Source organism: Hyperolius riggenbachi, chromosome 6, assembly GCF_040937935.1.
Source record: "Hyperolius riggenbachi isolate aHypRig1 chromosome 6, aHypRig1.pri, whole genome shotgun sequence".
NCBI lineage: Eukaryota > Metazoa > Chordata > Amphibia > Anura > Hyperoliidae > Hyperolius > Hyperolius riggenbachi.
This window is the reverse complement of record NC_090651.1, coordinates 73,910,856-73,932,744: the sequence shown is the minus strand read 5'-3', so window position 1 is coordinate 73,932,744 and position 21,889 is coordinate 73,910,856. Positions and strand designations below refer to the sequence as shown.

The 21,889-nt window shown below is 42.4% G+C and overlaps 1 protein-coding gene and 6 non-coding genes across 7 annotated transcripts in view; all 7 read right to left on the bottom strand.

Moving 5' to 3' along the window:
- HECTD3 (HECT domain E3 ubiquitin protein ligase 3) overlaps positions 1-21,889 on the bottom strand; it is a 149,472-nt gene that overhangs the window by 97,251 nt on the left and 30,332 nt on the right. The gene's annotated exons all lie outside the window — the stretch shown is intronic.
- On the bottom strand, positions 1,313-1,427 carry LOC137523241 (U5 spliceosomal RNA). Its single transcript, XR_011022583.1, has one exon. It is a non-coding gene; the product is annotated as a U5 spliceosomal RNA (small nuclear RNA).
- Positions 3,371-3,485, bottom strand: LOC137523240 (U5 spliceosomal RNA). The gene has a single exon (XR_011022582.1). It is a non-coding gene; the product is annotated as a U5 spliceosomal RNA (small nuclear RNA).
- LOC137523239 (U5 spliceosomal RNA) lies at positions 8,355-8,469 on the bottom strand. Its single transcript, XR_011022581.1, has one exon. It is a non-coding gene; the product is annotated as a U5 spliceosomal RNA (small nuclear RNA).
- Positions 12,180-12,294, bottom strand: LOC137523248 (U5 spliceosomal RNA). Its single transcript, XR_011022590.1, has one exon. It is a non-coding gene; the product is annotated as a U5 spliceosomal RNA (small nuclear RNA).
- On the bottom strand, positions 18,745-18,861 carry LOC137523148 (U5 spliceosomal RNA). The gene has a single exon (XR_011022511.1). It is a non-coding gene; the product is annotated as a U5 spliceosomal RNA (small nuclear RNA).
- LOC137523246 (U5 spliceosomal RNA) lies at positions 20,972-21,086 on the bottom strand. Its single transcript, XR_011022588.1, has one exon. It is a non-coding gene; the product is annotated as a U5 spliceosomal RNA (small nuclear RNA).

Here is a 21,889-nt window from a genome sequence, read left to right as displayed (position 1 = left end):
AATGTGCTACCTGAAATGCATCATGGGTATGCAAATAAGTCAGAGGACATAGAGACTTTAGCAGAGGATTATGGGAGAACGGAAGTAAGAACGTCCTCATTTACACATGTATAGAGCAGCAGATGATGACTAGGCAGAGACTTAGCAACTCTGTACAGGGTGAAGGTAATATGACACGGTCCCAAGTGGAGGTAGAACAGCAATGTTAGAGATATATAACCACAGAAAACAGATGTTTATCTGTTTGCACACTGTATTAAACTTATTTTTCCTAAGCACTATCAACATAAGCAAATTTTGCAGATAAATAAATCAATATGTAAACAAATGACAAGTCGTAAAATGCAAAAAGCTATAAACTACCCTATATACTGTATATATGATTACAGTATATCCAAAAAACAGAAGCTAATCATCAGTGAGACATCAAAGAAATATATTGCTCTTAGCGATTTCTTTCCACAGAAATATTTACTAGAATGCACAGGATTAATGTGAGCAGTCAGAAAAATTATTTGTATCTATTACACAGTCTGAATAGGAATTCCACTAAAACAGGAATAGGAACTGAATAGGAACCCCACTAAAAACTGCAACATGCACACAAACTGACTTTAAACCCCAGGTACAGGCAGGTCTTAAAGAGACTCTGAAGCGAGAATAAAACTCGCTTCAGAGCTTATATTCAGCAGGGGCATGTGTGCCCCTGCTAAAACGCCGCCATTACACGGCTAAACGGGGGTCCCTTACCTCCCAAATCCCCTCGTGGAGTCCCGGGGATCACTTCCTGATTGAGGCAGGGCTAACCGCTGCAGCCCTGTCTCATGCGCGTCTGTCAGCGCGTATCTCCGCCTCTCCCCCGCCCCTCTCAGTCTTCCTGCAGCCGTTAGCCCTGCCTCAACAGCAGCAAGATCTACGACCAAGTTGGTCATAGATTTTGCAGGGGAGGATTTGGGGAGTAAGGGACCCCCATTTAGCCGCGGGATATCAGCGTTTTAGCAGGGGCACATTGCCCCTGCTGAATTTAAGCACTGAAGCGAGATTTATTCTCGCTTCAGTGTCTCTTTAAACTGATTGGTAAATTATGTGCTAACACGCCGCCCATTTTTCATGAGAATTACAATTTTTTTGTAAATTACAGAACATTTTATGACCTAATTTGCCGTATGTGGTAAACTATGACGAAAATCTACCAGAGAGGCAAACTGCTTTCCCCCCATATGGTAAAAAGTAAGCAAAATAGATTGAAACCTCTGTATCTTTGCAACCTTGTATTTATAAAATGTTGTGTCTGCTTTTTAACCATTATGTAAGCCCAGCGGTGGCTGGGCCTCAAAAAATTCAATGAAACTCATGGTTGTTCCTCTCCACGGAAATCTTTAGTAAAAGGCGAAAGATTTATACGATCTGAAGAGAAACCAGAGTATACCAATGCACATTTATGCTGAGAGCCGGACAGCATGCAGTCTCTGTTTAATTCAGGGAGACTTTGTGATGTTTATAATACAACAATTACTACAGCTATCAAATGATGTTTACCACATGTAGAATTTTAAATCCATTGTCCAAATCATATATACAAAGGGCTAAATGTAGCATTTTACTTTACAGAATGTGCTACCTGAAATGCATCATGGGTATGCAAATAAGTCAGAGGACATAGAGACTTTAGCAGAGGATTATGGGAGAACGGAAGTAAGAACGTCCTCATTTACACATGTATAGAGCAGCAGATGATGACTAGGCACTAGGCAGAGACTTAGGGCTCGTTTCCACTATCGCGAATCTGCATGCGTCCAACGCATGCAGATTCGCACATGTAATGCAAGTGAATGGACCTGTTTCCACTGTAGCGTTTGCGTGGTGCGTTTTTATGAGCGGTGAAAAAACGCACAAAAGAGCCAACGAATTTGCCTGCTAGTGGAATGCATGCGAATTGCCGCTAATGTATTTAATAGGGAAATCGCATGCGTTTTTTTACGCGTTATTTTACGCGATTACGCATGCGATTCCGCATAGGAACCAATGTAAATTAACACAGGCAGTGACATGGTTAAAAACGCACATAGCCTAACCTATGCGAAATCGCATGCGTAATCGCGTAAAATAACGCGTAAAAAAACGCACCTGCATGCGATTTCTTCTGCGGTGGAATCCAGGCGATTCTGCACCGCTACAGTGGAAACGAGCCCTTAGCAACTCTGTACAGGGTGAAGGTAATATGACACGGTCCCAAGTGGAGGTAGAACAGCAATGTTAGAGATATATAACCACAGAAAACAGATGTTTATCTGTTTGCACACTGTATTAAACTTATTTTTCCTAAGCACTATCAACATAAGCAAATTTTGCAGGTTAATAAATCAATATGTAAACAAATGACAAGTCGTAAAATGCAAAAAGCTATAAACTACCCTATATACTTTATATATGATTACAGTATATCCAAAAAACAGAAGCTAATCATCAGTGAGACATCAAAGAAATATATTGCTCTTAGCGATTTCTTTCCACAGAAATATTTACTAGAATGCACAGGATTAATGTGAGCAGTCAGAAAAATTATTTGTATCTATTACACAGTCTGAATAGGAATTCCACTAAAACAGGAATAGGAACTGAATAGGAACCCCACTAAAAACTGCAACATGCACACAAACTGACTTTAAACCCCAGGTACAGGCAGGTCTTAAAGAGACTCTGAAGCGAGAATAAAACTCGCTTCAGAGCTTATATTCAGCAGGGGCATGTGTGCCCCTGCTAAAACGCCGCCATTACACGGCTAAACGGGGGTCCCTTACCTCCCAAATCCCCTCGTGGAGTCCCGGGGATCACTTCCTGATTGAGGCAGGGCTAACCGCTGCAGCCCTGTCTCATGCGCGTCTGTCAGCGCGTATCTCCGCCTCTCCCCCGCCCCTCTCAGTCTTCCTGCAGCCGTTAGCCCTGCCTCAACAGCAGCAAGATCTACGACCAAGTTGGTCATAGATTTTGCAGGGGAGGATTTGGGGAGTAAGGGACCCCCATTTAGCCGCGGGAGATCGGCGTTTTAGCAGGGGCACACATGCCCCTGCTGAATTTAAGCACTGAAGCGAGATTTATTCTGGCTTCAGTGTCTCTTTAAACTGATTGGTAAATTATGTGCTAACACGCCGCCCATTTTTCATGAGAATTACAATTTTTTAGTAAATAACAGAACATTTTATGACCTAATTTGCCGTATGTGGTAAATTATGACGAAAATCTACCAGAGAGGCAAACTGCTTTCCCCCCCATATGGTAAAACAGACAGTAGGCAAAATAGATTGAAACCACTGTATCTTTACAACCTTGTATTTATAAAATGTTGTGTCTGCTTTTTAACCATTATGTAAGCCCAGCGGTGGCTGGGCCTCAAAAAATTCAATGAAACTCATGGTTGTTCCTCTCCACGGAAATCTTTAGTAAAAGGCGAAAGATTTATACGATCTGAAGAGAAACCAGAGTATACTGATGCACATTTATACTGAGAGCCGGACAGCATGCAGTCTCTGTTCCAATCAGGGAGACTTCATGATGTTTATAATACAACAATTACTATAGCTATCAAATGATGTTTACCACATGTAGAACTTTAAATCCATTGTCCAAATCATAAATACAAAGGCCTAAAAAGAGTAGTAATTTACTTTACGGATTGTGCTACCTGAAATGCATCATGGGTATGCAAATAAGTCAGAAGACATAGAGACTTCAGCAGGGGATTATGGGAGAAGGGAAGTAAGAGCGTCCTCATTGATGACTAGGCACTAGGCAGAGACTTAGCAACTCTGTACAGGGTGAAGGTAATATGACACTGTTCCAAGTGGAGGTAGAACAGCAATGTTAGAGATATGTATCCACAGAAAACAGATGTTTATCTGTTTGCACACTGTATTAAACTTATTTTTCCAGCACTATCAACATAAGCAAATTTTGCAGATAAATAAATCAATATGTAAACTTAAATGACAAGTCGTAAAATGCAAAAAGCTATAAACTACCCTATATACTGTATATATGATTACAGTATATCCAGAAAACAGAAGCTAATCATCAGTGAGACATCAAAGAAATATATTGCTCTTAGCGATTTCTTTCCACAGAAATATTTACTAAAATGCACAGGATTAATGTGAGCAGTCAGAGAAAAAAAATTAGAAACCTTAACGGTACAATTTTTTCTCCAGATGTGATCTTTCGATGCGATTTTTATGATCAACAGTAGTCGAAAGCTAATTATCAATTGTTCCCATAAGCTGGTCAATTAGGGCAAAATCCAATATGTGGGTTGATTGAATTTCCTGTTCCAATTGGCCATAGAATAGTTCTACATCGATTTTCGCCATACACTATGCAGTTTTCTGCAGAACTGGATTGTAAAAATTGCATCGAAAGATAGCATCTGATGAAAAAAATTGTACCATTAATGGACATCTTACATCTGCCTCTTGTGAGATCCAAAAGCTAAAATGGATCAAGTCATGACATACATAAGTCATGTCTTGTTCTTCAGTACTGTGATAAAGCAGACCCTCCACAGGAAATAGTCAGTGGTTCTACTAAACGTGCCTTATATTGAATGAAATTTATAGAGGACGGTTAATCACCACGCAGACTGTACTTTACTAATTCTCATGATTCTCCGATTTACCTTGCCAGGAATAAAGATGCCCTCATCTGTGATCAATTTAAGAATGTAGATTGGTGTGAAACGGACTATAATTGACTATAATTGATTTGCAATTTTATTCATCCAGTTACATACAGTAAAGATTCTCTTTAATGATATTTAGGGTATGTATTTGCAGGGCCGGTTCTAGACTTTTTGCTGCTAAAGGGGGGGAGGGGCATCCCCTATAAAGAAAAAATCCATATACTGGGACATATACCTCTGCCTACATATACTGGAACATATACCTCTGCCTCAATATACTGGGACATATACCTCTGCCTCCATATACTGGGACATATACCTCTGCCTACATATACTGGGACATATTCCCCTGCCTCCATATACTGGGACATATACCTCTGCCTACATATACTGGGACATATACCTCTGCCTCCATATACTGGGACATATACATCTGCCTATATATACTGGGACATATACTCCTGCCTCCATGTACTGGGACATATACATCTGCCTATATATACTGGGACATATACTCCTGCCTCCATATACTGGGACATATACATCTGCCTATATATACTGGGACATATACTCCTGCCTACATATACTGGGACATATACCTCTGCCTCCATATACTGGGACATATACCTCTGCCTATATATGCTGGGACATATACCTCTGCCTCCATATACTGGGACATATACCTCTGCCTATATATACTGGGACATATACCTCTGCCTACATATACTGGGACATATACTCCTGCCTACATATACTGGGACATATACCTCTGCCTATATATACTGGGACATATACTCCTGCCTACATATACTGGGACATATACCTCTGCCTATATATACTGGGACATATACTCCTGCCTACATATACTGGGACATATACCTCTGCCTCCATATACTGGGACATATACCTCTGCCTACATATACTGGGACATATACCCCTGCCTCCATATACTGGGACATATACCTCTGCCTACATATACTGGGACATATACATCTGCCTAAATATACTGGGACATATACCCCTGCCTCCATATACTGGGACATATACCTCTGCCTACATATACTGGAACATATACCTCTGCCTCCATATACTGGGACATATACCTCTGCCTCCATATACTGGGACATATACATCTGCCTATATATACCGGGACATATACATCTGCCTATATATACTGGGACATATACTCCTGCCTACATATACTGGGACATATACCTCTGCCTCCATATATTGGGACATATACCTCTGCCTCCATATACTGGGACATATACCTCTGCCTATATATGCTGGGACATATACCTCTGCCTACATATACTGGGACATATACCTCTGCCTATATATACTGGGACATATACCTCTGCCTACATATACTGTGACATATACTCCTGCCTACATATACTGGGACATATACCTCTGCCTATATATACTGGGACATATACTCCTGCCTACATATACTGGGACATATACCTCTGCCTCCATATACTGGGACATATACCTCTGCCTATATATACTGGGACATATACTCCTGCCTACATATACTGGGACATATACCTCTGCCTATATATACTGGGACATATACCTCTGCCTATATATACTGGGACATATACTCCTGCCTACATATACTGGGACATATACCTCTGCCTATATATATTGGGACATATACTCCTGCCTACATATACTGGGACATATACCTCTGCCTACATGTACTGGGACATATACCTCTGCCTACATATACTGGGGACATATACCTCTGCCTCCATATAATGGGCACATATACCCCCTGGCTACATATACTGGGATATATACCCCTGCCTACATATACTGGGGACATATACCCCTGCCTACATATACTGGGGACATATACCCCTGCCTACGTATACTGAGCACATATATCCCTGGCTACATATACTGGGGACACTGGTTGTTTGTCATTATGTGCATTTACTGGTAAAAAGCTGTCTCTTATTATGTGCATTTACTGGTGAAAAGCTGTCTCTTATGTGTATTTAGTGGGGAAATTTTGTCAGTAAATGTTTAGGTATTTGTCAGTAAAAAATAACGTGAAAGGTTGGCAACACTAGCAGGCTGCACGGCGCAACAGGAAAGATACAGGTAGCCCACCTTACGCTTGGGCTTGCCTGTAGGAGGAGTAGACGACAGCGAGCGAGAGTACAGGCAGCCATAAATACGCAGTGTGTGACTGCGTCGCACTCGCAGAGCATCTCAGCCTGAGTCAGTCCAGAGGCTAGCAGACTCGCAGGCAGCCAAAGCCAGCCAGGAGCAAGCCCATGGAAGAGGGGTAGGAATGGGGTATCACATGCATGCGTAAAGAGGTGGAAGGTGTGGGTGTGATTAGGCAGGACATGGGTGTGGTTATGTGGTTGGGCACGGTTAATTTAACCACTTCCATAGGCGCCAGAGAAAATCTTGCACCCAGGTGCCAGGCACCCCAGGCTCACCCCTGGCCGTATGTGGTATATTATGACGAAAATCTACCAGGGAGGCAAACTGCTTCGGTAAAACAGACAGTAGGCAAAATAGATTTAAACCACTGCATCTTTACAACCTTGTATTTATAAAATTTTGTGTCTGCTTTTTAACTATTATGTAAACCCAAAAATAAAATGAGCATATGAAAAGGGCGTAGAATAAACACTTTCTAATTATACTAAACCTTATAAGATTAAAATAGCAGAATAGCCTGTATCCCTTAAATCTACAGCAAGACCCATATCGCTTAATATGACCAATAAGATATTGGAGCACACTGTTCCCCCCAGGCTCTTTTAGCCGGGTGTTCCACTCGGCTAGTTTTGGTGAGCACCCAGCTGTCATCAGCTCACCACCTCCATGTGCAGAGAAGAGTCAGCCATGCATTCTCTCATCTCGCCCCACCCGGCTAATTTTTCATGACACCCGGCTGGAAAAAGTTTCTGGGGAGAACACTGGGAGCATTCAAATAAGTTAGCAGTCGGTAATATACCTCATGCAGTCTTTTTTTTTTTGGGGGGGGGGGGGGGGGGGGGGGGAAATAAATGCAGTAAAACGTGCAGTATTTCAGCGGTAAATAATAATGATAGTCTTTAATTGTCTTCCATAACTTAGGATAGTGTTTGGAAGATTTTTTTGGGGGGTGGGGGTATTTGACTATGTAGCAACCTATGGAAAATTGGCATTCTCTACACAACAAAAATCCAGTAAATATTTGGAGTTTTATTTTTACTATTCTCTATTACACAGCCTGAATCGGAAGTCCACTAAAACAGGAACAGGAACTCCACTAAAAACTGCAAAATGCACACAAATTGACTTTACCGCCAGGTACAGGCAGGTCTTAAACTGATCGGTAAATTATGCACTAACATGCCCCCTATTTTTCATGAGAATTCCAATTTTTGGTAAAACACCACACATTTTAGGACCTAAATTTACCGCATTCGGTAAATTAAGACTAAAATGTACCAGAATAGCAAACTGCTTTTACCAAATGCTGTAAAATACCACTTATGCTATAAAACTGCATAATGCAGGGTCACAGCGGCGCGCTTTGAGTCCCCAGGGAGAAAAGCGCTATATAAATATTATTGTTAAAACAGGCAGGAAGCAAACCAGAATTGAGGCCATTATATCATTATGATCTTGTATTATTAAGAAGTTACTTCTACTTTTGAACCAGTAAGTAAGCCCAGCGGTGGCTGGGCCTCAAAAAATTCAATGAAACTCATGGTTGTTCCTCTCCACGGAAATCTTTAGTAAAAGGCGAAAGATTTATACGATCTGAAGAGAAACCAGAGTATACCAATGCACATTTATGCTGAGAGCCGGACAGCATGCAGTCTCTGTTCCAATCAGGGAGACTTCATGATGTTTATAATACAACAATTACTACAGCTATCAAATGATGTTTACCACATGTAGAACTTTAAATCCATTGTCCAAATCATAAATACAAAGGGCTAAAAGGAGTAGTATTTTCTTTACGGAATGTGCTACCTGAAATGCATCATGGGTATGCAAATAAGTCAGAGAGGAGGTAGAGACTTCAGCAGAGGATTATGGGAGAAGGGAAGTAAGAGCGTCCTCATTTACACATGTATAGAGCAGCAGATGATGACTGGGCAGAGACTTAGCAACTCTGTACAGGGTGAAGGTAATAGGACACTGTTCCAAGTGGAGGTAGAACAGCAATGTTAGAGATCTATAACCACAGAAAACAGATGTTTATCTGTTTGCACACTGTATTAAACTTATTTTTCCTAAGCACTATCAACATAAGCAAATTTTGCAGATAAATAAATCAATATGTAAACAAATGACAAGTCGTAAAATGCAAAAAGCTATAAACTACCCTATATACTTTATATATGATTACAGTATATCCAGAAAACAGAAGCTAATCATCAGTGAGACATCAAAGAAATATATTGCTCTTAGCTGTGATCTTTCGATGCGATTTTTATGATCAACAGTAGTCGGAAGCTAATTATCAATTGTTCCCATAAGCTGGTCAATTAGGGCAAAATCCAATAAGTGGGTTGATTGAATTTCCTGTTCCAATGGACCATAGAATAGTTTTACATCGATTTTCGCCATACACTATGGGTATCATTCATAAAGCATTTCCGCATGCTCGGCAAAGTCAGCATTCATAAAGGCTCTTTCCGCATGAAAAAAAGACATACCGAGCAGAGTGATAAATCACCGCCTTGTGCAGTGATTAACGGAACAAATGTAGCAAAATGTTAATTCATAAAGAATACCGCCAGCGGTGTCAGGTCGGAAAGTCCCGCTCCCTCTGATGTGGCGATACCAATGCAAGTGAATGGAGACACACAGACCTCCCAGGCAGCTGCAGCAGAGCGGAACACGGAGAAATGTATCAACTCGGCAGCTTCCGTGTCTCCGCCTGCCTACCGCCTGCCTACCGCCAGCCTAGTTCGGGGAATCTCCGCACTGCCACCGCACCTACACACTTCTTTATGAATGCCCACCCAGAAGTCTAAAGTACCGGTTGCGGAGAAGAACGGTGTTTTCCCCCACTACCGACAGCCTCTTTATGAATGATACCCTATGCAGTTTTCTGCAGAATTGGATTGTAAAAATTGCATCGATAGATAGCATCTGATGAAAAAAAATTGTACCGTTAATGGACATCTTACATCTGCCTCTTGTGAGATCCAAAAGCTAAAATGGATCAAGTCATGTCTTGTTCTTCAGTACTGTGATAAAGCAGACCCTCCACAGGAAATAGTCAGTGGTTCTACTAAACGTGCCTTATATTGAATGAAATTTATAGAGGACGGTTAATCACCACGCAGACTGTACTTTACTAATTCTCATGATTCTCTGATTTACCTTGCCAGGAATAAAGATGCCCTCATCTGTGATAAATTTAAGAATGTAGATTGGCGTGAAACTGACTATACTTGATTTATACATCAATAAAAATTAGTAATTTTATTCATCCAGTTACATACAGTAAAGATTCTTTTTAATGATATTTAGGGTATGTATTTGCATGGCCAGTTCTAGACTTTTTGCTGCATAAGGTAAACTTGTGAGGATTACCCCCCCATTTGGAGTGATCGCACTGCACCCGAAAATTTTCATCCCACAGTATAGGTGGGTAGCCAGGTATAGGCTCCCCCTGTGTAGGGGAGTCAGGTATAGTTGCCCCCAGTATAGGTAGCATAGTTGCCCCAGTATAGATAGTATAGTTGCCCCAGTATAGATAGTATAGTTGCCCCAGTATAGATAGTATGGATACCCCAGTATAGATAGTATGGATACCCCAGTATAGATAGTATAGTTGGTGCAGTATAGGTAGTATAGCTGCCGCAGTATAAGTTGTATAGTTGCTGCATTATAGGTAGTATAGTTGCCCCCAGTATAGATAGTATGGTTGCCCCAGTATAGATAGTATAGTTGGTGCAGTATAGGTAGTATAGCTGCCGCAGTATAAGTTGTATAGTTGCTGCATTATAGGTAGTATAGTTGCCACAGTATAGGTAATATAGTTGCCCCCGTAAAGTTAGCCAGTATTGTAGCCCCCAGTATAGCTAGTATAGTTGCCCCTGTATAGTTAGCTAATATAGTTGCCCCCAGTATAGATAGTATAGTTGTCCATGTATAGTTAGCTAGTATAGTTGCCCCAGGATAGTATAGGTGCCCCCAGTATAAGTAGTATAGTTGCCCCTGTATAGTTAGCTAGTATAGGTGCCCCCAGTATAGCTAGTATAGTTGCCCCTGCATAGTTATGCTGCTCTAGGGCCCGTGCCACCTGACACAAATGCGTCACTTGTCCTCATGGACCAACCACCCCTGTGTATTTGTACTATTACCATTGCAGTGTGTACCACAAATAATTGTGGGCATGACAAGTGATGTACTTGGCGAATAAAGCTGATTGTGCTGTAAATAAGAAATAATAGAGCAAACCATGACTCGCGTTCAAAAGGTCAGTTAAGTATTCTGAGAAGAAAAAACACTTCCAAACCAGTTTTTCAACTTCAACTGCTCAATCACAGCTCAAAATATCACACAAACTAAAATTTATGACACATATGAAAGATTCTACACACTTAATTTAAATCATGCATCACAATTTTCCACACATATTCCTCTAACTAAACTAGCAAACTATAGTATTAACTTTATGTCATAATCTACTTTTCAACAAGTAAGTAAGCCCAGCATCTGCTGAGCCTCAAAAAAATTGTAAGAAACTCATGTTTTTTTTTTTTTTTAGCTTTCTTGGCTCCTGTTGCATGCAACAGGAGTCCCAGGTAAGCAAGGCCTTTACGCCCATGCACGGAAAAAGCGTGAGTGCGTAAGCACCCCCACAAAACGTGCATGGGCAGCCACTGGCCCCACAATACAGCAGGGCCCTTCCGGTGTTCCCCGAAAGGAACCTTCTCCCTTTGCTTTCGGCGCAGGGGGTTTCTTGGGTCCTCCAACACCCGAAGGATAGAAGGACCCCAACCTGCCCAGTGGTTACCCAAAGGGACTGGCCATGTGGCAACCGTGTCCACATGGTCCGGGTGGCTCACCTGAGAGGGAGCCGGGGTGGGAACCGAAGTCCCAGGGGACAAGTCCCCGGTGCCAGCAAGCTGGCCCCGACCTTGCGGCCGGAGTTATAAAAATTCCGCACTCTCCCTAGCCAAAAGGTCGGGGAGCTGTGTTAGTCAGCTATGCATATGGGCAGTACAGACCAAAGCACCCTACTTCCGCCTGGGATCTGCCACATCCAAGGTTTTTTCAGGTGCACCTGGAGCGCTACTTCCAGGGGCAGTACGCCTAAGCACAGCCCTCAGCCCTTCAGCCTCGACCAGTTGTAGATCCATTCCATCAGCCTCTGGGAATTACGACCAGGAGGGACACCCTGCCACAGTGCCATCCCTCCAGGTCCCCTCTGATAAGAACAGATACTACACTTGATCTTAGCCAAAAGGCCAAATCAGACAAACTTTTCACTATATATGATAATCTTCTTTTTAACCAGCAAGTAAGCCCAGCATCTGCTGAGCCTCAAAAAATTCAATGAAACTCATGGTTGTTCCTCTCCACGGAAATCTTTAGTAAAAGGCGAAAGATTTATACGATCTGAAGAGAAACCAGAGTATACAATAAGTACTAGGTGTTTCGACTCAGTCAGTAAACAAGCTTTGTTCAGCTGAGGGAGACACATTAAGAAATAAATACAAAAAGTATATGCATCAAAAATTGGGCTAAAATATAATCTATAAAATGGTCTACATTCTATAAAATAGTCATAAGTAGATAAATAAAAGTTAAGTCTTATTTCCAACGGGAGCCGCGGCTTCGCTGCTATTTCAGATATGGCCGCGGCTCCAGTTCTTCTGAGTAGCAGCAGCCCAAATCGCTAGGCTGTGCCATGCAGGGAAATGCTGCAGATATGGCCCAGATTTGGACTTAGTGTAAATAGGCCAAGGGGCATAACTAGGGGGCAGCAGCCCACGGGGGCCCAGATGTGTGGGAGGTCCCCAACTCCTAACCTTCCTTTTCTCGGATACTCCAGATAAGGAGTTTTTGTAGCTACACTTTGGCTATCATTCATAAAGGAGCTGTCGGTAAGGGGAATCAATGCGGGAAAACACCGCTGCCGGTATTTTAGACTTCTGGGTGGGCATTCATAGAAAAGTATCCATGTGCGGTAGCAGTGCGGAGATTCCCCGAACTAAGCTGGTGGTAGGCAGGCGGAGACACGGAAGCTGCAGAGTTGATACATTTCTCCGTGTTCCGCTCTGCTGCAGCTGCCTGGGAGGTCTGTGTGTCTCCATTCACTTACATTGGTATCGCCACATCAGAGGGAGCGGTACTTCCCGACCTCACACTGCTTGCGGTGTTCTTTATGAATTAACATTTTGCTACATTTGTTCCGATAATCACCGCACAAGGCGGTGATTTATCACTCTGCTCGGTAGTGTCATTTTTTCATGCGGAAAGAGCCTTTATGAATGCTGACTTTGCTAAGTGGTCGGTAAAGTCAGCTGTTTTAAGCATTTCCGCATGTGGAAATGCTTTGTGAATGATAGCCATTATGGGTGTAAAGATCTTGAATGCCACACTTGTTTTATGACCCTTGTATGATGGACCCCCCATGTTGTGAGGGTCACCAAGGAGAGGACAAAGAAGGGTTGTGAAAAATTGGGGCATCCTATCAAAGTTTTGTTGGGGGGCCCAATGATTTACAGTTAAGGTTGCCATACATCAGGTGACTTGGCGGCCCCTCGACCATCCAGTTCGATTATTATAATTGAATTGGATGAAAGTCGTTGGCGCCAAGTGCATGCCCGACCAACAAAGTGACCAATTTCGGGAGGGAATTGGTCGCATTGTCGATAGCGCATGCTGCAAGATGTTGGGCCAAAGTTGGTTGATCGGGTGCGCGGTGGGAATGGCGTGCAATTTCCCAATGATCGACGAAACCATCCACCGCCTTGCCTAATGTAATCATGTAATGTAAATCATGAGTTAAGTAATTTAAAGAGAGATAAATTGTGAGTTAATAAGTAAGGTGAGATAATTCAACAGAACAGCTTTTGTGAATCAGCGCCTTTCTCTCTTGTCGCTCCTTTGTTGGATTGTAGCGTAACCTATACTGATAAGGAATTGCCACCATAAAACTTTTTCTTGCAGAGAAGAGCGTCTGTGGGCAGGGGATAGATAAACAAGGTCAATAGTTCATTTATTTTAGCTCTGGGACACTTAATGGACTGCCGTTGAGCAGGGACAATAAAACATTAAACTTACTTTATAAATGTTTAAACATAAAATAAAACCATGGGATATCTAAAAGTTATTTTAGGAGTAGGAGGATAAATACAAGTGTTTATCGCAGTTTATTTTCACCCAAGCTTCACTTTAAAAAGGAAAACCCATTGAGCAAGCCTTGCATTGTCAAATAGGATTGGCCCGATTTTCAACAAAGAGGGACAGACTCCATACCACACTGCTCACTTAATCTCAATCGGATTCCTGCAGAAATTCATTGAAAAATTGATCTTATTGCTAGCGCTGTACTGTCAATGCAGTCCAATGCTACGCGGCTGTTTATATCTCGCTGCTCCTCCTATACCAGATCAGCTAGGGATTTTCCAACATGTCTTATGCGGAGTAATAGGATGGTGCTTTAGAAATACAATAACTAATAAAAAAAACTTTCAATAAATTAAAGTTGATAGATCAGCCATGCTGAGTAACATACTTCCAGCAAAATGAAAATTGGCTGGAAAAATCGAGGAGTCAGAATTAAAAGAACTGGTTGTCTGAGGCAAGGCATTTGAAAAATGTATTATAGAGATAAAAGTACTGTAACCTTATAAATGTAGGAAAATGGTGCACAGGACCGGCTGTTATGGTCCACCGGAGTGCTCCAAGCCCATGTAAGGATTAACAGTTCACTGTAAGAGCAGTGTAATGCTGGGGGGGCCATACTTTCTGACCACCCAGCACAACAAGGCTAAGAGCTGGATAATGGAAGAGGCTACACAGGCTGCCCAGAGTAACTGCAGCTCTGGGCTGCCGATATCGCTACAAATAAGATGCAATGGCAGCGCAGTGCGATGTTGCGCTGCTCTTGCGATAGCAAGCATTCAGACAGATACAAGACAGGACTATAGATTGGAGCGTAACTAGTAGCAACCGCAGCTCACAGTCACGTCTACAGAAGCAGAGCAAGCAGGCTAACGAAAGTCATCAACAAGCATCCACACAGGCAAGACTACAGGAAAGAACGTAACTAATAGCAACACAACTATGCTAACCAAGCACGGGTGATCACGATAAGCGCAACCTACCGAAACGTGCTAAACTGACTAGCTAACACAGTAACTGAGAAATCTCCGTAACTCGAATAAAGAAAATAACAAACTACTCAACTAATGGATAAATATATATTAGCAAGTCTGCATATATATTTATCAAGAACTAGCTAAGCACAAGTAATGGTGATTAACAAGACAAACAACAGACAGACAGACGGAATGCTCAACCAATCTAGTTGCTGTTTCAGCGACGGCGACATTCACACTGAGATAGACAAGACTAACAGGTAGGAGCGAACTAATGGCAACCGCTGCTATAGTTCGTCCTCAAGAACAAGGCTAGAATGAATACTACCAGTCACCAACGTGGTGCTGGCAGAATCTAACTATCAGGATCAGAAGCATTCCACTGAGCCCCTGCAGATCAGCAAACATCCAGCAGACATGAGAATACAGAGCAAGGCATTATACATTTACAATAACAACTTTCACAGCATAGACCCAACGACAACTCAGAGAGCTGAACGCTATGATGGGTGAGGGCTAAAAGGGGAGGCAGACTTTTATGCTGCCATCAGCCAATGGATGCAAGCATGCAAATCTCCACACAGCTGAATGGTAATCATTCAATCCTGAGCTGGCTTGATTACCATTTGTAACTGAAAGACTATCATAACAAATGCATGCAGTACTATGCAACAACATGCTTGCAGGGCTATCTGGCTGCAGCTCAGCTGTAGTAAGCCATTGGTGGAATGATGACAGCATCCTGAGCTGCCCAGAACTGCAGAGCAATTGCAAATGACAATGTGATTCATTATGAATGCACAACCCAATGCAGGCTGACAAGCCAGAACTGTCCATTTGCAGCTCCACCGCAATGGACAGAACACGCCACAGGAGGAATCCTTACAAACAGCTGGGCACATCCAATAAAAAATGCCAATATATATTTATTCAAACATGATCAAAATCACCAAAATACAATGGTACAGACAACCTAGGAGAGAGAGGGTTTCAGCAAGTTCGACGTCATACAGGCAGCCATGTTACTAGGCAACCACGTGGCACAAGCGGAGGTAGCGGACAGGTAATATATAACATGCACGGGGCACAGAGAGGACACTTAACATTAGGGCGAAAGCGTTAGGGCAATGAGGCGGACGGATGCTGCATCACAAGGCCGATTCCGGATCGATTTCCGTATGTAATTGAGTGGGAATTAGCCTGTGGTGTATGGGCATCTGACAGATCTCTCTCTTAACAGATTCGATTAAGAGAGAACTTTGTCTCTTGGCCGAATCTTCCCATCATCGCCTGATGTATGGCTACCTTAAACAAGCATGATGTCATGTTACTGCCCACTTTTTATTTGGTATAAATTAAAGGTTCCACTGACAGCTCGTCAGATATTATTCTATAAACTGCCTTTGGTCTAATAATATTGCCACATATGTGCAAAATAAATGGTTTGCTTTTAATTTGGAAACCGCTCAATGATCTTGATTTTATATATGAAAATTGACATTTCTCTCACAGAATTGATCCCTCTCTGATCAGATTTAAAACAAAAAAATGGGTCAATTGTTTTTCCACATCTGGCAGCAATTTATGAGTGTATGCCCCCTTTACTTTATGAGAGAGACAGAGAGAATGTGTAAGCTTAGAATGCTGAAACGGATGTTTATGTATGTTACATATGTAATCTAATATATCATGAACTACACACAACCAGATGGTAATTACATTCATTGAATAACAATTGCCAGCGGCATGCAGGGTAAAGATGTAAATAACCAATGCTAAAGCAAACAAAGACTTCTATTCAAAAGGTCAGTTAAGTATTCTGAGGAGAAAAACACTTCCAAACCGGTTTTGCAACTTTCTCCATTGCTCAAACATAGCTCAGAATATCACACAACTAAAGATTATTAATATATAAATGTGCATACACACCTGTGACTGATGTCGCCCGTCGAGGGTCTGTACTCAATCCCCCGGGTGACATCACAGGGCCAGCATTGTACAGGCATGAAGTCAGCTGTATATGACCATGCGTTCTGCTGCTATGGGGAGGGGGGTCCTGGAGGGCCAACGTAGCGCAATGTGGTGGACGGGGGAGCGGCAGGCCAAAAGAATCATCCGTCGATTGGACAAGTTGATTTGACTGTTTGAGGGGCTGCTGTACACACGCCAGATTATCAGCTGAGGCAGTTGTTATCGGCCACCTCAGCTGACTTTCATCAAGCCTGTGTACGGGGCTTAACACAAACTAACTAAATATTATTATTTCTACTATTTTCTAGATACTACAAACCTAAAGAGAGACCGTAACCAAGAATTGAACTTCATCCCAATAAGTAGCTGATACCCCCTTTCCCATGAGAAATCTTTTCCTTTTCTCAAACCGATCATCAGGGAGGTCTGTATGGCTAATATTGTTATGAAACTCCTCCTACAGTGGGTTTTCTGTTTGTGAACCTCATTGCATTGTGGGAAATAGCTGTTTCCAACTGCCAAAAAAGCAAGCAGCGTCTCCTTCCACTGACATAACCTGCCAGCAGTAAAAATACCACCATGTCATAAATGTCAGAATGTAAATCACAATGGTAAGCCACAATGGTGATGCAATAAAAGAGCTTTTCTTGATGCTTGGAGTGGTGCCGACCTCTTTACTACTTGAATGCTTTGAGCACCTCGGTGGACGCAGAGGTGAAGGGCGAGGCACACTCATCTTCATTTTGGTGTGGAGCTCCTCCTGACTACAGAGTGTAGAATGTAAATCAGGGAGAGGAAAGATTTTACAATGGGCAAACACAGCCTAAATCACGTATACATAATTATTGTAAAAATGAAGCACATTTTTATTACATTATTTTCACTGGAGTTCCTCTTTATATCAGTCATGCATGCATCACAATATTCCACTCATATTCTTGTGCCTATTCAGATATCTTATATAGTGTATATTAAATCTTTCTTTTAACCAGCAAGTAAGCCCTAGTGTTGTCCGGATCATGAACGATTCGGATCTTTGATCCGAATCTACTTTGTGAGTCGAATCATCCGAATAATCAAAATAAGTGATTCGGATCGCAAAGGGGGTGGGACCAGGAGCGACACGCCCCCTCTCAGCAGGCAGCGGGGTCCTGGAAGCAGAGCAGAGATGAATCGCTCTGTTGAAGGGGAGGCAGCCTTGCACAGCCACAGGTAGATGAGAGAGAGGGGACATCGGTGCCACTGCCAGATATGTGTAGAGCACACATACTGGCTGAAATGTGCTGCTCATTACAGGCTGTCTGTTCCAGTTGTGCATAGTGAACACATTGAAAACTTTTGGCAGAGCTCAGTAACGTTACAGGCAGCATGCTGGGCTAGGACAGGGGCACTGTGATTGCTGTGCAATATGATCCTCCTGCACTGCTCTTAACAGCTGCACTTTACTTCTGGGAATGCTTTGGGGAATGGGAGTTGGGAGTATACAGATGAACATATAGGTGAAGTATATGTAAAGCATATGATTGCAGCATGTGGGTATTGTGTGCAAACAAACATTTCTGCTCTCTGCTGGTTCCTCCTCCCTTCTCTGTCCACTCCCTGCCCTCTGTCCATCTTCTCCCCTTCTCTGTGTGTCCACCCCCCTCCCCTTCTCCTGCTAGTGATTTCACCCCCGAATGCTTCCCTAGTAAAATGATCCGAGATTCGGATCAAAGATCCGGATCTTTTCAATGTTCCGATTTGAATCATCCGGATCATTGAAAAGATCCGAACTTCGCATCTCTAGTAAGCCCAGCATCAGCTGAGCCTCAAAAAAAATTCTATGAAACTCATGGTTGTTCCTCTCCACAGAAATCTTTAGTAAAAGGCGAAACATTTATACGATCTGAAGAAAAACCAGAGTATACAGTCATAGGTTTTAGTTTTGACTCAGCCAGCCACTTTGCTCTGCTGAGGGAGACTCCACATTAAAAACTATACTATACAAACAGTATACACAGCAAAAAAACTGTATTGCAATATATTCAATAAAATAGTTTACATTCTTTGAAATAGTCAGAAATATGAAGAAAAAATGTATGAGGCTAAACAAAAAGTATCCATGGTTCAGTTTAAAAGCAAGTGCATCATGGGTATGCAAATTAACTAGCGTGTTAGGCCCCTTTTACAATCAGTTGGTATGTGTTAGTGCGCGTTGGTGCGCGTTGGTACGCGTTCTTTCCATAGCAGTGCATTGGGAAGAAGATTTCAGTTAAAGGGAAGGTTCAGGGAGGGTGGGTAAAAAATCAAAATCAATTTCCACTTACCTGGGGCTTCCTCCAGCCCATGGCAGGCAGGAGGTGCCCTCGCCGCCGCTCCGCAGGCTCCCGGTGGTCTCCGGTGGCGCGCCCAACCTGGCCAGGCCGGCTGCCAGGTCGGGCTCTTCTGCGCTCCAAGTCCTGGTACTTCTGCGTCCCACGCCGGCGCTCTGACGTCATCGGACGTCCTCCGGGCTCTATTGCGCATGCGCAGAACTACTGCGCATGCGCAGTAGAGCCCGGAGGACGTCCGATGACGTCAGAGCGCCGGCGTGGGACGCAGAAGTACCAGGACTTGGAGTGCAGAAGAGCCCGACCTGGCAGCCGGCCTGGCCAGGTCGGGCGCGCCACCGGAGACCACCGGGAGCCTGCGGAGCGGCGGCGAGGGCACCTCCTGCCTGCCACGGGCTGGAGGAAGCCCCAGGTAAGTGGAAATTGATTTTGATTTTTTACCCACCCTCCCTAAACCTTCCCTTTAAAACGCGTTAAGTGTGAAAGGTGCCATAGGAAAACATGGGACTTACTTTGAAAAACCGTTTTCTTTCAGTTTTAACTGAGAGCAACTGATTAAGTGTAAAAGGACCCTTAGGCAGAGCTTTCAGAACAAGAAAAAGAAGCCAGGTGTCTATTGTGTATAACACTGTGAAAACATGAAGAGGGATGTGGGAAGCTCCTAAACAAAAATTACAAAACAGTAACACAAAAAAAGAAGACATTTAAGCAACAAATCATTTCTGTGGGTGCTCACTTCTCCAAATAATATTAACAATTCCAATATTTGTATAGGGCTTTTCTCCTGTCGGACTTGAGAGCTGAGAACTGTTAGTGCTTGAGAGCTGCAGCAACTAGGGCATGCTCAGTAGGCAGTAGCAGTGTTAGGGTGTCTTGCCCAAGGACTCCTTACTAAATAGGAGCTGGCTTATTGAACAGGAAGAGCCAAGATTCAAACCCTGATCTCCTGTGTCAGAGGCAGAGCCCTTAACCTGGTCATAGAATCACTCCCGCAAAGTAACTTCAGAAGGGCCAATGGAGCGTAACGTGGTGGGCGGGGGAGCTGCGGCACAAAATAATCATCAGTCGCTTGGCCAAGTTGATCCGCCTGGTGGTTGGGGCTGCTGCACACACGCCGAACTATCGGCTGAGGTGGATGTTATCGGCCCGCTGAGCCCACTGCTGAGTTTATAAAAATATGCGTTTTTTCAAGCAGTTTTGAGACAAGTTTAATGCATTTTAACGCGTTAAAACACCTTTTGAAAACACTTGAAAAATGCATATTTTTTTTATAAACGCAGCAGTGGGCTCCGGCCCTAACTAAAGATTATTATTTCAACAATTGTGTAAATAAACTTGAATTTATATCGGTCACACATGCATCGCAATTTGCACAAATTTTTTTTCTATCTAATCAGACAAACTTTTCACTGAACTGCTGAGTTTATAAAAACGTATACGTTGTTCAAGAGGTTTTGAAAAAAGTTTAATGTGTTTTATTAAAACGCATTTCAAAAACACTTGAAAGATGCATGTATTTTTGTAAACGCAGCAGTGGGTTCAGACTGTAACTAAAGATTATTATTTCAACAATTGTCTAAATACTATAGACTAATTACATTTATATCAGACAGTGACACATGCTCTATTTCCACACATATATTATATTCTAATTAATCCAACAACCTTCATACAGTATATGATAAACTATCTTTTAACCAGTAGTAAGCTCAGCATCAGCTGAGCCTCAAAAAATTCTATGAAACTCATGGTTGTTCCTCTCCACGGAAATCTTTAGTAAAAGGCGAAAGATTTATACGATCTGAAGAGAAACCAGAGTCAACAGCACCTATGTAGAGTTTGGACTCAGCCAGCAGAAATACTGTGTTCTGCTGAGGGAGACTCCACATTAAAAACTATATTATACAAAAAGTCTACACATCAAAAAAACTGTACTAGAATACATTCTATGAAATAGTTTACATTCTTTAAAATAGTCAGAAATAAGAAGAAAAACTGTATAAGAGACTAAACAAAAGTATCCATGGTTCAGTTTTAAAAGCAAGTGCATCATGGGTATGCAAATTAACTAGAGTGTTAGGCGGAGCTTTCAGAACAAGGAAAAAGAAGACAAAAGCCAGAGGTGTCTCTTGTGTTACAGTGTGAAAACATGAAGAGGGATGTGGGAAGCTGCTAAACAGTAACAAAACACTAAAAAGAAGAAATTTAAGCTCTAAAAATCATTTCTGTTTAGGTGCTCAATAATGCTTAATAATACTTTCAATATCAGAATTTATAACAATGATCAATACAAGACAAATAACATTTATATTGCGCTTTTCTCCTGGCGGACTCAAAGCACCAGAGCTGCAGCCACTAGGGCGCGCTCTATAGGCAGTAGCAGAATTGCAGCCACTAGGATGTGCTCTATGGGCAGTAGCAGTGGGAGACTTGCCAAAGGTTTCCTACTGAATAGGTGCTGGCTTACTGAACAGGCAGAGCCGAGATTCGAACCCTGGTCTCCTGTGTCAGAGGCAGAGCCCTTACCATTACACCATCCAGCCACAGATTGGATTGGATGATCAAGGTGGTCACTTCTCTAAAAAATAATAATAATAATAATAATTCCCAAATTTGTATAGGGC